Source organism: Acinonyx jubatus, chromosome A2 (assembly GCF_027475565.1).
Source record: "Acinonyx jubatus isolate Ajub_Pintada_27869175 chromosome A2, VMU_Ajub_asm_v1.0, whole genome shotgun sequence".
NCBI lineage: Eukaryota > Metazoa > Chordata > Mammalia > Carnivora > Felidae > Acinonyx > Acinonyx jubatus.
In genome coordinates, this window is record NC_069383.1 from 38336643 (window position 1) to 38357761 (window position 21119).

General features: G+C 35.1%; 1 protein-coding gene and 1 long non-coding RNA gene across 11 annotated transcripts in view; one reads left to right on the forward strand and one right to left on the reverse strand.

The window, feature by feature from the left end:
* Nucleotides 1–21119, forward strand: part of IMMP2L (inner mitochondrial membrane peptidase subunit 2) — an 873838-nt gene that overhangs the window by 90632 nt on the left and 762087 nt on the right. The window lies entirely within an intron of this gene.
* Nucleotides 11385–15996, reverse strand: LOC128314742 (uncharacterized). The gene is made up of 3 exons (XR_008296719.1): nucleotides 15182–15996; nucleotides 13427–13544; nucleotides 11385–12306 (listed from the first exon to the last, which is right to left on the reverse strand). It is a non-coding gene; the product is annotated as an uncharacterized LOC128314742 (long non-coding RNA).

Below are 21119 nucleotides of genomic sequence, written 5' to 3' on the forward strand. Positions count from 1 at the left end.
TTATAGAATTGTATTTAGTTCTGGACTATATAGACAGTTGGACATTTTAGGACTAAAAGTTTCTGAGGACATACTATGCAGTGGGAATAGTTCTAAATTATTTATACACATGATTCATTTAATTGCCCCAGTAACTGCGTGAGGTAAGGATTGTCACCGTACAATAAGGACACTGTACACATAGAGATGAATTAATTTGCCCAGGGTCACCCAATGAACGCTGGAGGGAGGATTCCGAACAGGAACTTGCTACTGCACAGCTGTGCTCTTGGTCATTTGGCTCTCCTGCCAATTAGTCATTTGGCCTGTCAGTCTTATTTTATAATAATGATCTCTACAGATGCCACTCTTTATTTAAACACACACATATAATACATTTAAATGTACCTCGGGCACCTGGGTGGCTCAGTCAGTTAAGCCTCTGACTCTTAATTTTGGCTCAGGTCATGGTCTCGCGGTTCAGGAAATTGAGCCCCTTGCGTTGACAGCGCGGAGTCTGCTTGGGATTCTCTCTCTCTCTCTCTCTCTCTCTCTCTCATTCTCTCTTTTCTCTCTCTCTGCCCCTTCCCCCCCACTCTCTCTCTCAAAACAAATAAACTTAAAAAGATGTATCTCAAGTGTTTTATACAGTCACAATTATCACTTTTTGTTAATTATAGTTGTTGCAGATGAGTCTGCTAAGCCAAGTAAGAATTTTTTATTAAGGTTTTTGTTTATTTTTAAATTAAAAAGAAGGCTTACAGTTTCCACATCCATGAGAGTTTCTTTTCACAGGTTCTCTCCACAGTCCCTTACCCATTCCTAGAAAGTTACTAATATGATGTTTTTTTCATGTCCTTTCTGAATGACACCTGGGCTCAAACACCATCTCTTTCCCCTACAATTAAACAAAAGCATGCACATTTTGGGATGAAAATCACCAAACACTCCCATTTCTATGCCCAAAGCGGGGAGCCTAAATAGAGCTTGGGGTTGTGGGTGGAAGTGTGGTGTCTTACATGTAGCCAGGAGTAGCCTAGCTGGAGGGATTGATGAATATCAAAATCTTGTCTGACAGTGAAGTCATCAAAATGAATTGTAAGGATATAAAACTCCTGAGGATTTAAGATGTGCTGCTAAATAGGGGTCAGAGAGCCAGATAGCAGGAGTGATAGGTCTTATTTACCTTTTGAGTGATAGGTAGTTTAAACAGTAAGTTAAACACTTTGGTTATTTCTTTATATATTCCTAGCATGCATTTGATTGGGCAGGTAGGATTCACATACAATGATCGAGGCTAGAGTGACTTGGTTAATGATTGGTTTTATGTTGAGGGTTACTTTAGTTGATCATTAAAAAAAAATTATACTTTGGTGCACATGGGTGACTCATTTGGTTAAGCATCCAGGTCTTCATTTCAGCTCAGGCCATGATCTTGAGGTTTGTGGGATTGAGCCCCACATTGGACTCCTCGCTGATAGCATGGAGCCTGCCTGGGATTCTTTCTCTCCCTCTCTCTCTGTCCCTCCCCCCACTCATGCTGTCTCTCTCACTCTCTCTAAATAAATAAACATCTTAAAAAATTACACTTCTAGAGTATTGTTAAAATTAAAGCATATAAAGATGTTAATAAAAATCACTAGTTGTATCAACTCCCTAAGAAGATACTATTTTCATTAGTATATGGACTTCTAGGTTTTTTTTCCCGTGTGTGTGTGTGTGTGTGTGTGTGTGTGTGTGTACACATGAGTGTGTATATAATAAATGCAAAACAGAATTATATCACACATTTTTGTAGCCTACAATTTGAAATACTGTGCAGCCCCTGAAAATGGTACCGTAACAATTGCTTCCAACTTTTGCTGAAAACACCAGGATACAGTTTTGCCTTTTAAACAACAATATGATAAATACCCCTGAAGGTAAATCATTGTGTTATCAGTTGTTCTGAGTGGAATCATGTTTCTATGATGAACCACAGAGCATACAAAAGCAATTGCCAGTGTCTAGAATCAAGTGAAAACTCAGAAACCTATCTCAGTGGAAAAAATGTGTAGTAGGTTAGAGAGACGTGCCAAAGTCACTGTATAAACAAAGACTTGAAAGAGGAAAGGATTTAAAACAGCCTCCTCAATAAACCTTAAGGTTATGTTGCGCTTAAAAATGATTACAGCCCTTAGGGAAGCAGTCTGGCAATGTGCATCAAGAGCCTTAAACTTTTATCTTTGCTAGAATGAAAAAAAAATGACATTCTAGGAATGTGGTCTGCTTTTTGTTTTTGTTTGAACATATTGTTCTGGAAAATTTTTAACAGACACAATCTTGTTTCATTTGTAATTCCCATCCACTTCCCTATCCTGTATTAGTTTGTTACAAACCCGGACATCATATTGCCTTCTAATTTTGATTATCGTTTTTGATATGTAGGAGTTCAGTTTTGAGTAATATAATCTAGGAAAAGAATTTGAAATACTGGAGAAACTTTATGCCCAATATGTTCTTTACAGAATTATTTATGATGGTAAAAGGAATTGAAAGCAACTGCCCTGCACTAAGGCAAAATATAAATTGTGAAATGCTCACTTGATGGAATGTTGTATTAAAGTGAACCCTGTGAAGAGATTGAGGTAACATGAGTAAAAGCCTATGTTGTGATGTGTAATAATAAAAAAGGAGAATTAAAGTATATCGAAACAAATGTGCAAGCAAACACTTGGCTGGGAAAAATATGAGAGGGGAATATACCAAAATATGAAATAATGATTTACTTAGATCACAACTTTGCAAGTGATTTTTTCCTCCCTTTTGCTTGCTGTTCAATGTATTCCGTATCTTCTATACTGACCATGAATTAATTTTATGATTGGAAAAAAAATGAACTTGAATTGTGACGAAAGCATCACAAGTATGGTTTTAGATAATCATACTATTTAACTGTAATTGTTTATAGTAATTGTGGGAACTAAGTATGAGAACAAATAACATCAAAGAAGGATATTCTTAGGATTTCTCTGGATTGCATAATTTCCAAATGACTGCTCTCATTCCTTCCTTTTCCTGGTTAACTTTTCTTCCTTTACTACTTAAATTAAAAAGCAAACACTTATTTAAAAATCTCCCACAAACACCTTCACTTTCAAAATACAAACAATAAGAAAATACCCTGCTCTTCTTTCTACCTTTCTGAAATATTAATTGATTAGCATTAAACTTGCTTCTCATTTCCATTTGGACTTCCTCTAATGCTTTTTGGTCTTGGAATTTGCACTAAAACTCTTAAACACCAATGTGTTTAGCTGTAGAAGAAATATTCTTTATCTCATGGGATTTGGATCATAACAATTAAAATTCCTTTAGAAACTCAAATTATATGCTTAGATCTTTATATGTTTGTTCCGTTTGGTTTATTGCAGTTAAAATATATCAAGTCGAATTATATTTTATATCTGAGGCTCTGGCCACCCTCTCTTCTTCATCTTCTCTATCCTTATGCTAGGGTGCATTTCATCCCACAGATGGGAATTTTAAAATGAAGCCTGTTGCCTGGTTTCTCAGCACTTTTGGGGGCCTTCTAGAGCTTCAATAAAACTCTTTGAGCTATACAAAGAAGCATCTAACAAAACTTTGTTGGAATTCCCTGAATTAAAGTATTCTCTTATTTTCAAAGTCTGCTTGATTTCAAAGCATAAAGCCAAGGATGCCTTCTAGACTTTATCAGTTTCTGTTACTGTTCCATATTCTTTCTTAGGAATGGGACAGCACACTTGTAATTCTCCTCTCACAGGACCTCCCTGTAGAGCTCTTTTTAAGGGTACTACCTGTGACTTTCTGCTTAGTAAAAAGGGTGCATTTCAAGGGAAAAAAACCCTAGGTATTTTACTCTGTGAAAATAATGATGACAAATAATAATTACTTGAACAGAAACGTTTGCTATCATCTTAGTTGCTGTGACAGGGAAAAAGAACATGGAAAATGGCTCATAAAACCTTTGCCTGGAAGCATCTCATGTCTCTGTTGCTCCTGTTTTGTTGGTCAAAGCAAGGTTGACATGGCCAGTCTTAAATGGGAATGGAAAATATATCAGGAATTTAAAGGATTATTTACTTAGTACATGTGAGCATTTTCATAGGTTTTATTGACTGATTGATTCACATATTTAGCTAACATTTATTAAGCATGTACTGTTTGCCCCTTATGGTTGTAATATTATTATATATTGTGATATCACTATTTTGGAAATCAGCTTCTTAGTGTTAATCAAGAATCTTAATCCTTATACCTTATCGTCCAATAACTCCACTTTTGGATTGCTGGACTAAGGGGATATTTTTGAACATGAAAAGAAGTATAATAATGAATATTATAACTTTATTTGTAATAGTGAAAAATTACAATCAAATGTCCAGTGGGGAAAGAGGAAACCATAGTACATTTATACAATGAACTCATCACTTGTTACTGAAAACACTTGTTACACTTTTTTGTGTGTGGCTATTTTCAGTGACAGTTTTAGTGTCCTGGGATGAAATAAAGCAGGTAACCTGACTCATTCTGGGTTTGTGGTTGGCAATATGGTGAGGATTTGAAATGGTTAGGATTATTTGGGAGAATTAGATGTCCCTAAAGATGAGATTATGAATAGTGAGATTGAGAGAAACTGGAAGTTTTGAATTCTAATAGGATATCAGGTCATTACAGTAGACCTGTCTTGAAGGCAGCTGGAAACACAGGATCAGAGATTGGTCAGAGATGAGGGATAAAGTGTCTTGGGGATTCATCAGTGTGGACTGATGTTGAACTGATGTGGACTGTTTGTTGAACTTGTTGAAGCAAATGAGCTATGAAGGGGTGAAATAAGAGGAAGGTGAATAGGGGAGCAAGTATGAAAGGATCCCAAAGAAAGTGATGAAAAGATTGGAGAAATAGGAGAAAACAATTTGTTGTTTTGGGGAATTTTTTAGGAGGGAATATTTTGAAGGTAAATAGGGCAAAGAGAGGCAAAGGAGAAAAAGATTAGAGGAATCATTTTACTGGTAATTTACAGCAGTTTTTTTTTTTTTTTTTTGGTAACTTGGGGCAGTACAGTGGTAGTGCATTTGTTAAAACAAAGTATTATCACAGAAATTAGATGGTAATAACAACACCATTCTATACAAGTTGGTCAAAGTATTTCAACCATTTAAAAACTACTTTTTGTAAGAGGCTCTATTGATAGAAATAATTTACATTTTAATAGACATTTACTCTTAGATAAATATGTATACATACAAGTAAAATTTGCTCACATAACCCTTTTTATGCTAACCCTTTAAAAAACAATTTTATTTATTCACTGATTGAAAAAATAATTTATATCTTGGAGATTGAAGTAGCTTAAGTGGCCTGAAAACTGCCACTTGTGGGAGAAAATTGGTGGAAAATTTCTTTTAAATCTTTTAGGCAAAAATATCTAGGTAGTGTGGTTCTACTTAGAAGTTCAGTGATTTATATGCTATATCTTGAAGCAACTAAAGGACATGGTGAACATTTTTCATATGTCAGAGTATTTTATATGTTTGCTTTAAGGGACAAATTAGTGACATTTGGAGACTTTACAATAACTTTGTAGGAAGAACTAGGGCATTTGTAATGAGAAAAGTATAGTTTTGCCATGTACAAGAAAAAGATCTTTTAACCTGGTAAAATGTAACAGCATCCTGTACACCTAGAAGGGCTGCTGTGTCAATTTTGTCTGTATAGATCTCTTTTATCCTCAAAACCTTCCTTGTTTGAAGTTGAGTACAGTCACTGTCCTCAGTTGAGCAATATGATTGGAATATATTAAAATTTATGTTTATGTATTCTACAGTCTTCTCCCACTGTAAAGTTTAACAGCCAAGTTTCTATAGTTTCCTTTTCTTTCAAGACATTATGGAAGACTAAATATCAAGAAGTAGAAAATTTAGCAGATCTGATTGTTATCATTGATAAGGATTTAGAAGATTAGGTTTTGAATTAGGAAAAGACCTTACAGATCATCTGTATTTCACCGTGCTTTTGCAAAGGAAGAATTTGAGGCATAGGAAAGTTAAGTGTTCAAGTCTCACAGGAACCTGACCACCTGACCGTCAATATTGTATATTTCCATTAGTCTCTGCTGTACCTAATATTACGGTATCTGTGTTAAATGCAAGTGTAACCAGGTAGAGAATTAGCACATTAATAATGATTAACTCCCAGTTGATGGGGTTTCTGTAACTGAGCAAGCCAGATCTCAGGAGAAATATTTGTTGTGTGAGGGAAAAGAGAGGAAGGAAAGCTTCTAGCCATGGGGTGTTAAGTCTGTGATTGTCAGAGATCCTCTGGACCCAGAGTCAGAGGGCCTGGGATTCGGTTTTGATAACCCTACTTATTAACTGTGTGACTTTGGGAAAAGTCCTAAACTCTCTCAACTTAACTTTCTTTTCATGTATTGAAGGGGAATAATGATTGTTGCCACACTTGGCAACAAGTGTGGTGAGAATTGGTGGTGAGAATCCAGGTTATTGTGAGGAGTCAAGGTCAAATTTTCTAAAGGCTATGACAACTATGACATTGTAGGCGATATTGCTAACTCCAGCAACAAAGAGACAATTAAAACTTTCTACAGCAAATTATGAAATGCTACAAGTAAAGAAATCAACTTTATCAGGAAGTCTGATTGATGTCATCTATAAGTATTTGGAATATTAGGTTTTTAAGTTAGAAAAAGTACCCGAATCTTCAAGAAGAATTTTGTCTCCTTCATCCTCAAGGAGATTACAACTACTTGGAGCTACAGTCCTTCAGGCAAAAAGCCTTAACGTTACATTAATTGAGATGGTTGTTAAAATGACAATTTTGCTAGCTGTTAATTTATACTAGATTTAAAATAGGAAAGATATGTTATCAGGGCATCAAAAAGGAGGACAAAGATGATTTACTTAAGAAGAATGGTGGTGATTGATTTTTTTATTGTTTCATTTTAAAGTAAGCCTTTTATGTTGTATCTTTCTTGCTTTTCTGCTAGAGACCAAACCCCCATTACTATTCTTCTAGTAGTAAGAGATCTAATAACCTTGGTACGTTTGAGGATATTTTATTTTTACCTCTAGAGGACTGTTTGTCTTCCCTGAGATTTTGGGTCATACTTTTAAGATGTATACATTTCTAGCTCCAGTATTGAAGCAAATGATGATCGTCTAGTGATAGGGTTTTTGGTTGTAAGCCATTTACCTTATATAGTGTTACAGATTTATACATTTAGCACAATGGTATTTTGTGGTTCCTATCATGGACATTTTTGTTCATATTTCACCATACCTGAAATTAGGATGCATCTTTAAATCTATGGCTTCTTAAGATCTCTGTTGGCCTTATGGTGGTTTTGATGTAGTTGTCATTGTCGGTGGGTATATGAATATAGTCATAGTGTCAGTGCTGTGATTGAGTTAAGTGTATTTTAGGTACTACCATAATTCCTAAATCTCCTACGACTGGTTTTGGAAAGATAAATTATATGGATACAGAGGCATGGAAGCAGAGCGGTGGAATATATGATAGAGAGGAGAAATATAAGCAACTTAAATGCGAGGAAAGCATTGTATCATGGTTTAGTTGGCAGCTTCTTTCATTTCTTACTGGTATAGAAACAGCAAAGAAACATCCTATAATGATGGTGTTTTGGATTCACTGAGGCATACTGTATTATTTTAGCTGGACTCATTTACATGATGACTTGTAATCTAGAGGAAATTTTAAGGTGTGTTCATGGAAAGTGAATGTCATTTCAAGAGTCATACTCTTAGTTATAGACACTGTTAAAGGTTACTTAGAAAAATCATGACTCTTATTCAAATATAAAATGGACACATGGCAAAAATTTTATTTACCTCATTAATTGAGGGAACCAGTATGTTGAACAACTTGTTCACAGGAGAATTAAAAGAGCACATGGGGTGCCTGGGTGGCTCAGTTGATTGAGCATCTAACTCTTGATTTTGGCTCAGGTCATGATCTCATGGTTGTGGGATCAAACCCCAAGAGGGGCTCTACGCTGGGCATTGAGCCTGCTTGGGATTCTCTCTCTCTCTCTCTCTCTCTCTCTCTCTCTCTCCCCCCCTCTCCCCCCCTCTCTCTCTGCCCCTCCCCCGCAGTGCTTGCTCTCTCTCTCTGTCGCTCACTCACTCTCTAAAAAAAACACACACACACAGATACAGGCTATTAGGGATATTGAAGTGAATGTACAACAGATACAAAATTGGTCAGTATGTTTGGGCAATGATTCTGCGGGTCATGATCACCAATGATTTTTTTCTCCACTGGAGAGAATTCATTCGCATTTATAGAGAAAATAATCATTTGTATTATTACGTGTTTTATACCTTACAGAAGTTATAAGGTAGCTGAAAGAGAATAAAAGACTTAACCCCTTATAGAAACAGATAACCTAGAAAGGTATGGTAGTCAAGATACCTACTAACATACATAAATATAATATGTAATATTTTTAACAAATATATATTTATATTGTATATTAATATTATGACATGTTATATATGTGTATATGAATGTATGTGTATGTGTGTGTGTGTGTGTGTATTTAGCATTTTTCAACATCTTTCACATTATTTCCTGACAAATTTTAGAGATTAGAAGGTTTCCCATCAGGACTTTTACTGAACTTGAACTTCATAGGGAGGATTACATTCAGCCCATGCTAGAAAGACCATTATGTTATCTTGTCTAATGACCTTTCCATTCACCATTCATTTCCCTCACCATTCATTACTTCTATCTACCTGTATTAAGGTGTTATTAATTTGGAATTTTTCATTTATATCTTTGTATCATTAGACTGCATTTAGCCCAGATTTTAGTTTTGAGTAGAGAAAAAAATTAACAAATTAAAAAAAAAATCAGGCATCTTCTGGGGCGCCTGGGTGGCTTAGTCGGTTTTAAGTGTCCAACTTTGGCTCAGGTAATGATCTCATGGTTTGTGAGTTCCAGCCCTGCATTGGGCTCTGTGCTGACAGCTCAGAGCCTGGATCTTGCTTCGGATTCTGTGTCCCCCTCTTGCTCTGTCTTTCTCTCTCTCAAAAATAAATAAACATTAAAAAAAAAATCAGCTATCTACTAATACTTATTGATCGCATACCTTGTAAAAGCCCAGGTAATTAAAATAATTATATTTGTCTCAAGAATGGATTATTAGTAATAAAACTATACAAATTAAAAAAGAATCCTAGCAATATTTTTTAGCAATATTCTTTTGAAATGCTATGAACAACAACAGACATTCCTAATCAAATTAGCCATATTTGAAGAAGAGTCTTTGTGTGTAATACCTTTTATACTTTAGTGAGTTGACAATGAAATGTTTTTCATTACTTTATGTGATTAACCTTAAATATGAAAAAATGGAAAATTAAATGTATTTGTAGAGCAGAATCAAAATTATTATAACAAAATACACATTTCTTCAAAATTGAGAATAAATTAAAATTAACTTTCTTAGTGTTTTGACTCATTAATCTTGGAAACAAGTATTTACTCTCATTTTCTGGTAGCTGTGTGACTGAGCATAAATTGTCACTTGAGAATTATTTGATTCAAATCAAAAGTGTTTCAGTTTATTGTAAAATTGTCTCAAAATGGTTTGATGATGTGTTGAATGTATGAATGCATAAGATTCTTATTTATCCTCCAGATATATTTATTTAGCTGTTACTATATTTATCAGTTGGTAATACACATTTTTGAGACCTAACCTTTACATTTAAAATTCTGCAGTTTAATTTAGACTGAACTTCCCAAACCATAGACAGTACTCATTGATTGATTCATTTATTTAGCAAATATTTATTGAGTGCTTACTACATACTAATCACTTATGAATACATGTTATTTTAGGGAGCTGTTCCTTTTGACAACCAAAAGAACAGGAATGATTGGTTTTTGCTGTATGAAATAGTCATTTTGGGGTTAGCCTGAGACCTTGGTTGGTAGGAGGTAGCCAATCACTTAATACCTGCACTGCTCAAAATCACCCTGGCAGCCCCCTACCCCCCACTGCCCCTATCTGTTTTTCTTTCCTTCACTGATTCAAGGGCAGATAGTCAAGCCCTGGAGTTATCCCATATTAACAATAAAGTGAGCTTTTCATTTTACCCTGTCCTATAGGTAGCATTTACCTCTACATGTATCATTTTAAAGTAAAGCTACAATTTACTATGAATACTTTTACAATAATACATGTTACAGCATCTACTTATATATGTTAAATAGATTCACAAATGTGCATATGAATCTATTACTAATGGACTTTTTTGGTCTTAAACATCTGAGATCAGCGTGTTGGCATGATTGGTTTCTTTTGAGTTTTCTTGCCTTGCCTTGTAGATGACAGACTTCTCTTTGTGTCTCCATGTGATCTCTTCTCTGTCTATGCACATGACTCCTTCCAAATTTTCTCTTTTTAAAAGCACACCAGTCATTTTGGATTAGGGCCCACCCTAATGACCTTGTCTAATCTTAATTACCTCTTTTTCTGTGAATGGGCTTTTATGGAGGTTTTTGAGGGACTTTGGTGTTGGTCAGGGGAAAGTCAGAGGAGGAAGTCTCTGTAAGGGTGGGGAGAAGGCATTATGGTGTTGGTCAGGGGAAAGTCAAAGGAGTAAGTCTACTGTAAGGGCAGGGAGAAAGCATAATGGTGTTGGTAAGGTGAAAGAAGAGTAAGTCTACCATAAGGATAGGGAGGAGAAGGCATAATGGATAATGTACATAGGAATGAATGGAGGTTGTAAATTTGTAGGAGATGTATACAGGGCAGGATACTTTGAAGACCCTGTCGAAGGAGGGAAAGGAAACAAGTTAAACTATTAAATGTTTTGGTTTCTTGTTGCTATAAAATGAAATGAGTCAAGAACAGAATTATTTGGTAGGGTTTTAATAAAAGCTAAACTATGCAGATATTACTTTGTGGTAACAAACTCTTACCCATGCTAATAACTTTAGGGTGAGAAAAATCACATGCAAATTAAGTAATTAGAATTAGAGCAACATGTGGTTTAGTTTGTGGTGCCTCAGATGGGGACTTTAGTACTGATAGAGCCCTAGGCAAAGTAAGAATTCATTGATTCAATATATTTTTGAGTGTCTACTGTATGTCAGGCACTGTTCTAGGTAGTTGGGATAGGGCAGTGAGCAAAATGATGTAGATCCCTGCCCATGTGAAAATTACTTTCTAGTAAGAAGAAAGCATGTATATATTATATATGAATATATGTATATATGTTATTATATAATTAATTATATATTATAACTTATTTAATTTTAATTTATTATATAATATTTATTTAGATAATATATATTTAATATATTTATTATGTAATATATAATTATATACTATAATATAATTAATTTATTTAAATAGATACAGTTAAATATATATTATATATATAATTAAATACATATATATTTAAAATGTGAATTATGTGGTGTATTAGGAGATAAGTGCTATAGAAAAGATTGGTGTCAAGGGGACCCAGGACTATTGGAGGAGGAGATGATAGCAGTAAATAAAAAGAGTAGTAAGTTGGTTTTGAATTAGAGAATGGTAGCAACCTGTTATTTAGATTTCTTTCCCTTCCCCTACAACTCTGGAGAATTGGAGTTGCACCTGCCACAGGGAGATTAGTGGCAGAGGAACAGGAAGTCAACAGTTGGGTATTTTTTCAAGATTGTAATAAAATTCAATAATAATAGTAGATAATCCTGTGATGCTCTTTTGTCCTCTCTTTTCAAGCAATAGAAAATAAAATCTTAAAGAAAAATGGGCAGGAAATTATCAGAGTTTTAAAACTGTGGTAATCTATTGGAAATCAGTCACATTTAAGAAAGATTTTGATAGCATTTGTGAGTCATATGCTTTATAGGAATTTTATGACAATTTTGTGTAACAGGTTTGATTAGGGAATTCTAAGTTTTAGTTCTTGTTCAAAAGACCAGTATAAACAATGTTTCTTTGGCAAAACTCTGCATATCTTGACAGCTTGTTAAAATAATTGTTTGCTTCTGGCTTTTAATTTCAGATATGCACAATAAATCATAAATTGCCTTGTAACTGAGTCCAAGCTCCTTCTGCTTGCCACACAATACGCCTATTAGTCAAGCATGAGATTTGAGCTCCTTTTATGTTAGAAACAGTGGGAAACACGATGGGGTTGGAGTCAGAAGGTAACTGGCATCTGTAGACAACTGAGAAAGTTGTATAACTTTTTTGCCCTTGGTCAGTTGATCTTTACATACAGGAATATGGTCATGTTATTCCTGTAAATGTTAAACATAGCATAGTCATTTATGTTTGTGTTTTCCTCTCAGATGAGTAGGTAAAAAGCGGTTTTTGTAAATCTTAGCCATAACATGTCTGTGCGCAGGGCTAAGCAGGCAGAAGTTTCTAAGATATAGGTCACAGGAGCAAGGGAAATTGAAACAACATGGAGTCAGACATGCTAAGTTTCTCCCTGTTACAGCTTCACTCAACTTGATGCATACATATAGTCATGGTAGATTATGCAAACCTGTTGCTGAAAAGAACCTTACAGTAAGGCTCAGAATTAAACAATAAACCTGCATCTTGATTAATATATAAATGTTACTAGGAAAAGATAAGTCTGAACTATTCCACGTATCACTGAGTAATGTTAATATCTCCCAGAGGTATCTCCTTCCCTCAGCCCTACTACCCATTAGTGCCCAGAATTGTTTTAAGTCTCTATGTAAAGACACCATTAGTTTTATATTCTCTGTAATCTATGTATTTTCTCTTATCTTCTGCTTAAGCCTTCCTTTTAAGAAAGTATTGATTTCTTTCTTATGCTACTAGTGATAGGTCCAGAGAAAATGTAGGATTTCTTTATTGACAAAGTAGTATTTAGGCATTTTGTTTTGATCACATGAAATTTCAATCACTGATTATGCTCTATTAATTTTTGGCCTTTTGCAATTGGTCTGTTTGATAGGAATTCTTGCTTTAAGACTGAATCAGTTTGCCTTGCCTCCTTTCACCTTTATTTCCTACTTTGCTCTCTTCTTCCTTCCTTTGCCTCAGTTAATCCTATTTCCCAACCTCTACCCCTTCAGCACTCCACAAAAAGGATGCTGTAATTTGAGCTCTGAAACATATCTGAAAATGCTCATAATGTCTTGGAGAAGGTGCGTGAACTCCCATTCTCTATTTGTACTTTCAAGTTTCATTATTCTCAGTTTTCACATTTGTGCTTCTTTGTTACTTACCTTGGCCTTGTATGATTTTGCTCCTTTGAAGGCTAAAGCAGCTTAATGTATGTATGCATGCCTGTATCTTTTTTTTTTTTTTTTCAACTTTCTTCCAGGGAAGAGGTGGGTCAATTTGTTAAGAAGGAGGAAAGAGGGTAGGATGTTTACTCACTTGATATTACTCTTCTCTTCAGCAGATAGTGGCCAAATACACGTGGAGTTGTGCTGTTGTTTTTGACACTCCAAGGCTTTTCCGTCTCAGAACAAAATACTGTAGTATGCTTAGGGATCTGTGAGAGCAGAACTTTTTTCCTATAAAGCAGAAGAGAAATGTAGTTGTGAGAAGGGAAATGGGACAGGGATCCTATGTGGAAGGAGCTTTCTCACTTGGATCAGTTTTAGGAAAGAGTTTATATGGAAGTTGAGGGTCTGGAAATGTATTCCCTTAAAAATACTGTGTGTCTAACTGACCCTTAGAAAGATCTTCGTGTCGTTGATGTATCCCAGTTAGAAGACGACTGCATTGTACTCTACATTGTACTCTGTAGTTTCTGTCCCAGTCTCTTATTTATTTGTGCTAGGAATGTACATGATCATCAGGGTCAAGTGTGGCCTGTTGTTTTCTGAGGGTCAGATGGGCATAAATATCATCTATAATTTTGGGTTTTATATTAAGTGCTTGATAAAGATGTTGCTATGGAAATGATGATGAAGAAAAGAAGAGGAAGAGACGGAGAAGGAAGGAAAAGGAAGTTAAAAGTAATTTTCAAAATTTGAACACTATTCAGATACTTAAAAGTACTACACACTATTCTAATCACTTTACAAATAATCTATTTTTATTTCATCGTATTTAGACCCTAAGAAGCAGGTACTATTATTATTCTCATTTTATAGATAGGGAAACTATGGTGCAGAGAGGTTAAGTTCCTTGTCTAAGCTTGTGAATGGTGAGGCCAGAATTCATCCAATATCCTAGAATCAGGTAGTCTTGCTCTGGAGTCTTACTTAATCACTGTACCACCTTCCTGTTGTGTGTATGTGTGTGTGTGTGTGTGTGTGTGTGTGTATATATATATATATATATATATATGTATGATATGTGTACATATTATGTGTGTATACAGGTACATATTTGCCAGTGCATTACCTGAGCTAGAATACAAATGTGGGATGTATCAATAGATAAATGAATATGCAGATTGTTTTAAAACATGAGAAAGGGCATTATAATTAATGGAAAAAAAAACAAATTCAAGGGTTTGATAATAGAGGAATATAGAAAAATAGTGACAAACTTTATTCTCCCAAGTGATAAAGAAACTGATTTTTATAAAAAGGCTGTATTTAACAATTATTCTAATAGAAATTAAGGCTGTACATTTTAATGTGTGATATTTTCAGAGAAGTAACTTAAAAGCCTATTTAAACATTTTTTACCTTTTGAAATTTGATGCTGTCAAGATGCACACTCTATATTTTTTTACAGTTCAGTTTTAACATCTATAATGCCATTTATAATTTTTCTCTCTTTATAAGGGATAGAAAAACAAATTATTCCCCTTTTAATTCACCACTTTTTTCCATTTTGGCTGTATAGAAAGAAGAGACCATGTACTAAGTTTTAGAATATTTACAATGATCCCCACATTTAAAATAAGGAAGGAAATGGGTAGCAGCTGCACATATTTAAACATTTTGAGATTTTGATTTTTTTGAGATTTTAATAATTTCAGCCTTTTCAGTGTTATGTCAGAACATTTGAAAAAAGGGATTCTGAAGTCCCTCTTAGATATTTTGAGGAGAGTTTTGATCTGTGGCAGCCTGGGCTGAGAGGGAGTGTAAAACAGTGCACTAATAAATCATCATATTCAGAAGTATACAGAGAGGACTGATAAATGTATGAGCGCTATATGTTTAGCCTTACCATGTCACTTCAAGTTTACCATGTTTATTGGGAGTTCATTTCAAATCAAAGGCCTCAGTTGCATCCTTGACCAGCCAAATCAGGTTTCCTTTGTTGATAGTAGTCATAATGCTCTGATTGTCTTGAAGGTAGCATGGTACTTCAGTAGATCTGCAAAATAATTTATTCTATTGTTTTAGAAAAATGGGCTATTTTGTGGGGCATAGGTACAAATAATAGAGGAATTCTTGTTTAATATATTGTGTGGTCTTGGGTGAATCACCCTTTCTTGGTTTTATTTTCTCATCTTTAAAATGAAGGGGATTGGGGCGCCTGAGTGGGTCAGTGGGTTAAGCATTGACTTCAGCTGAGGTCATGATCTCCCAGTTCCATGAGTTCAAGCCCAGCATAGGGCTCTCTGCTTCAGTCAGTGTTGAGGCCGCTTCAGATCTTCTGTCTCCCTCTCTCTGCCCTTCCCTCTCCCACATGTGTGCACAGGCTTGCACGTTCTCTCTTCCTCTCTTAAAAATAAACATTAAAAAAATTAAAAAGTAAAAAAAAAAAGTGAAGGGGATTGAATGAGAGATAATCTTTAAGCCTCCGTCTCAAAAAAAAAAATCAATGCTCTTATATGTGTATATTTTTACTAACTGATTTAAATGTTTTGTTGGATGTTCTGGAAAGGAAAAGTGAAGTGAAAAATCCTCTGTATTTCCAAAGAGAATGTGAAATTGAGACATTCTAGATGATAGTATGAGGCCTGTGTTCCACTTTGATATTGTTTCTGTCAACATAGAGACTTTTGTTCTGTTGTATTGAAATGGTAATTATAACTAGATCCATGCCAGCTCCATTTGACTTTTCAATTCACAGGATTTTGCTTGGGCACAGCAGTTAACTTTATGGGAGAATTTAATGTTAAAAACACTTATGCTCCTATGATTTGCAGAGGACCTCCTGGCATATAATCTTAGAAAATTCCATTAGTGTTTATATTCAGCATTGTAGTGTTGTGTGCTTTATTAGCTGCATCGAGTCCTAGTTTATTTGTGCCAGACTTTTTTGTTAGTACTTGGCAATCATTTGAGATAGTTACACATACATATTGCAGTGAACACCTGGGCCTCCTCATTAGCACAGGCCATTACTGAAGGTTAGAGATGTACTTTGTTGCCATCCTTAATCTGAAGACTGGTTTCGGGGTTATTTCACCCAATATCCTGGCATTGATGAAAGTTTATATTGGGAGCAGAGGGTCATTAAAAGGGTAAAATTCAGTATTGAGAAGGTCTAGAAAATCAGTCAACTGCAAATGATGAAGTTCTCAAATATATGTCTCCAAAGCTACTTCCAGTGATTGAAGCTTGTTTTGAGAAGGCAAAAGCCTGAAATAGTTTTGACTGTAAGTTCCTGTAGATAAATGCACTAAGGCGATACCTTAGTACATATGTTTCACAAATGGGCCAATTTGTGGAACATAGATGGTGGCTCCCCAAAAGGCATCCCTACTCCGCAGTAAACATCTAACTGTATGTCTTTGTACATTTTTATGATAACTAGCTCAGACCACATTACTTGCAGACCTCTCATGTGTTTTCACACTGCCTCATTTTCTGGTTAGTTGTGTATTTGTCTTTCTCTTGTGGGTACAGATTTTCCCTCCCCTGGACATCAAGTATGGAAGTGCAGTTTTGAGGAAGTGTGAAAACACTTGAGGTAGAGAGAGTGCCTGAAATGGGGACTCCGGAGTTCTAGAGCAGGGATTGGAAGGGGCCATTGGGAAGCACCAGTTTTGAAAAGCAGAGATTAGCACTTTAGCTATGGAATAACTGGCTAGAATAGCTAATTAAGGACACTTATCTCCAAAGGAAGCAGTTCCAGAAGAGGATCAGATACTGGGGTGCAGAACAGCCTGGTGTGAGATTAGTCTATCCTTGTTCTAGGCATAGAAGTGTCAGTTTTAACTGCTGATTTGATATCATGTCTTTGCTACTGCATTGCCAAATAATGTCCTCTTACGAGTGTGAAGCTCCTCTGGGGGCAAGTAGTGTTTTCCTAGTCTTATTTTATTCTATTGGTGCTTAGCATGTAGTAGACAAATAAAAATTTGTTTAATTTAATTCATATTTGCCAGGTGGGCAATAGGGAGTGTGTGGGTGTGTGAGGTCTGGATGAGGGAACAAGAAGGTTATTATTGGTTATTACAAGGTAAATATTAGAGCTGATACTCATGCTGGTCATCATTTGTCTGGTAGGAAGAAGAATGGCCCATCCTACGCATTGTTTTCACATTGACCTTTGTATGCTTTTTTTCTGGCTGTCAGCTTCATCCAGATTGTAAGCAATAAGCTAGAAGAGAAAGATTTTATATGCCATTATCATTTCTTCTAGCCACACAGTTTTGTGTGAATAGGACAATATCAAGTAAAGGAGGGATTGCTTACTTTGAATTAGATTTCCCAGGAAATAGATCTAGCCTTCACTTTGATTAAAAGTGGAGTTTTTGTTTCCTGTAGGACTGTCAGGCATTATTACAAAATGAAGTATGTTTGGAAACAGTTAGGACAACTAAATAGAATAATTTAAGCTCTGAACCCCCAATTATGAAACAGAAATGGCATTCTATAAAAAAGAAGTTCTATATATTAAAAAAATTTTTTTTAAATGTTTACTTATTTTTGAAGGAGAGACAGAACATGAGCAGGGTAGAGAGCAGGGTAGAGAGAGGGAGACACAGAATGTAAAGCAGGCTCCAGGCTCTGAGCTGTCAGCACGGAGCCGGAGGGGGGCTAGAACTCATGAGTCATGAGATCATGACCTAAGTGGAAGTTAGACGCTTAACTGACTGAGCCACCCAGGCGTGTCAAGTAGTTCGTATTTTTTTTAATGTTTAGGATTGCTTTCTATGTTTAAAATTCTAATGGATTAGATTACAGTATATATATAATAGTTTTCTTTGAAACCATTAGAAAGTTATTTTAAAAATAAATGATCTGTACCTAGTAGTAAACAAGTAATTTGGGGTTGAAAAATACTTCCAAAAATTTACTGTGATAATAACTCATTCTGATTGGCTTTTCATAAGTAACTCTGTTGGATCGGTTTCTGCTTCAGGAAACCAAAATGTATAGAGAAGAAATTTATAAATTTCATAGAATAACAAGGAGCAAATTATTACATGCTTATGTGAAATAATGTTAAAGAAAAGTCAGGAATTGAAAACTTAGAGGAAAAACTTTTTCTGACATGCATGTTGCAAGTGAGATTGCCCTCACCATTAAAGACATGGTGCTGTTAAGATCACTGGCCTTATATGATATGTATGATAATTATTCATAGGCAGGCTTAGCATATTCAGTTTTATAGGTTGTACATTGCCTAACTGTAATGAGGTACTGTTCATGTATGTGTTATGCCCAGAATTCGTGATCCCCAAAGACCACCAGGGAGCCGAGTCCGATGCAAAAGCAAAGAGCCTTTATTCAAGCTAGCTGGAGCTCAGTCCCCTACCTGCACTGACGCAGCTGTGAGATGCCGGGGAGAGAGAGCGAGTTTCAAAAGCACAAAGGTTTTATTGGGGTCTAGGGGCAGTTGGTGAGGTAATGGCTGTGGCCTCAGCCGATTGGCTGGGGAAGGGTCAGAGTCCTGCTACGCAGGTCGCCGGGTGTGTTTTGATCGGGAAGGTTGAAAGGGTGAGCGGGAGGTTACTCAAGAGGAGGAGGCGTGGTCTGAGGTTTCTGCGATTTTCCTGGAAAGGGGCCATGTTGGGGACATAGTCACTCAAGGTGGAGGACACAGAACAAGATGGAGTCAGCTGGCATAGGTCTGCCCTTTCATATGTAAAACCTACATGTCTATATGTGGCAACTCCTGGGATTATTAATGAGGTAGAAACCACTCCTTTACACTAGGAGTCTATTTTCTACAGGGCCAGATAGATAATAAACAAATAAAAGATATATATCATTTAAAAATAAGTGCTAAGCAAATAATTAAAACTGTGATGTGGTAGTGGCTTGATGGCTAGTTTAGGTGGTCAGAAAGAAATAATAAAATGAAAAGAAAGGTAATTTAAAAGTAAAATCTTTGCTAAGTGGCACAATTAAATTTGTTCTCTATACGTATTTTGAGACTGTCATTTTCACACTTTTAACACTAAGGATATGGAGTCTGACACAGTTCTTTGTTCTCTGGGTTTTTTCAAACTGTTATAGCAGTGAGATATTTTTTAAAGATCTATTTTGGCTGATTTTCATAAATGAGTAAATGTAGTTTTGTATAATGATTTAATGTTATATTCTTTGAGTTTAACTCAGTGGCAGGACTCCAAGTATAATAAGACAACAGTTTTTTAAAAAATTGAGTGACTTTATTTGGATTTTTACAGAATAGAAACATTTTTTAAGTATTCAGTGATTTTTGTATACCTAAGCATAAGGAGACAAGATCTGGAAGATAACTCAGAACTAACTATCTTAGTTAAAAATGTATGTTTATTTAATTTAACTCTTCTCATTTCTTTAAGAAATACCATGAGGAGGGATTTTGTTGTTGTGGTATTATGACATTTGGTTAAAACTCTTCCTTTTTTTTGAGGATAGTGTAGTTCCTTTCAGCCCATTGCCTTTTTTTTTTTTTTTTTTTAAACAAAGCATTTCCAAGTTGGTACTTAGGTTTTATGTGCATCATTTTGAATGACTTCAAAATGGAAGATCAAGTGGGTATTCCACAATTTCTATTATCATTCTATTTTAAAAATTTTTAGTTAATGCTAGTGTTCTGCTGTTTTAAATAATGTTGTATTAGATATTTTGTGGCTTACAGCTTTTTTCTGTATATTAGAATATGATATTAAGTTAGATTGTCAACATGTGAATTTATAAGTACTAATTCCTTTGTTGCCCAAAAAGCATAAACATTTTAAAATAGAAATTAGGGAAGTTTTGTTTTTACGGTAATTTCAAATTATGGTTAGACATTCTATGAAGGTTTTAACTAGAAAAAAAAACAAGCAAAAAGGAATCTGAAAGAGAAACTATAATTCTATGACTTTTTATAAAGTTTAAAGCTAGAGTTTTGGCAAAGTCTGATGCAGACAACTAATAAATTGGATCATCAAAACTTGGAATTATGTTTTTCAAAAAACAATTTTAAGGTATAACTGATCTAATTTATCTTCTTATATTTTAATTTCTGTCTCTGACATCCTCTGAAAACTTTGGTCAAGTAAGATAAAAGCTAAAAACAGATACGGTTATTTAGCTAATCTTCAACTGTACCCAATCGTTTCTTTATCTTCTAGCCAAATTATTCATTTCTACCACATTTTTATGGACCTCCCACCTTTTTATATGTTCTGCCATATTTTATGGACATACCCACCCAAAGATCATACTTAAGAAATTATAGAAATGAAGAATAAGTAGACTGGAAAGAAAATTTGTAAATTTGTGTTCTGCACATTATAATTTGGCTACCTATTATGGGTAGATGCTAGGGTACCATGATGTCTTCCAACAAAGGGTTTATAGATGAATAAAACTTATAGTAAATATTTTATTACATACGAGAAGACTGACACCCAGTGAGCAAAATGACTTGCTCATGAGTGCACCATTTTCTTTGCCATTGACCAGTAAAATCTTAAAGTCCAAGTGCCCTAGTGATGAATATTATCCCGCTATGGGTTGTATTTCCTTTCTGGTTTATCTGGGTTTTGTTATCTAACAAAAGCCCTATAAATCCTGGCCATATCCCATGAAAGTGCTGCATGTATAATAACTATTACTGAGATTGAGCCCATTTGTCCTCAAGATAAAAAAAGGACATAGCATATTTAAATTTAATAGTGTCTATTGTCTATTTCTGGTAGTAAGAGAAAACAAGAAAAATATTTACGAACCTGATACACACAGCATCCAGGAAAATACTTGTTCACCCTACTTAGATCTCTTAAGGC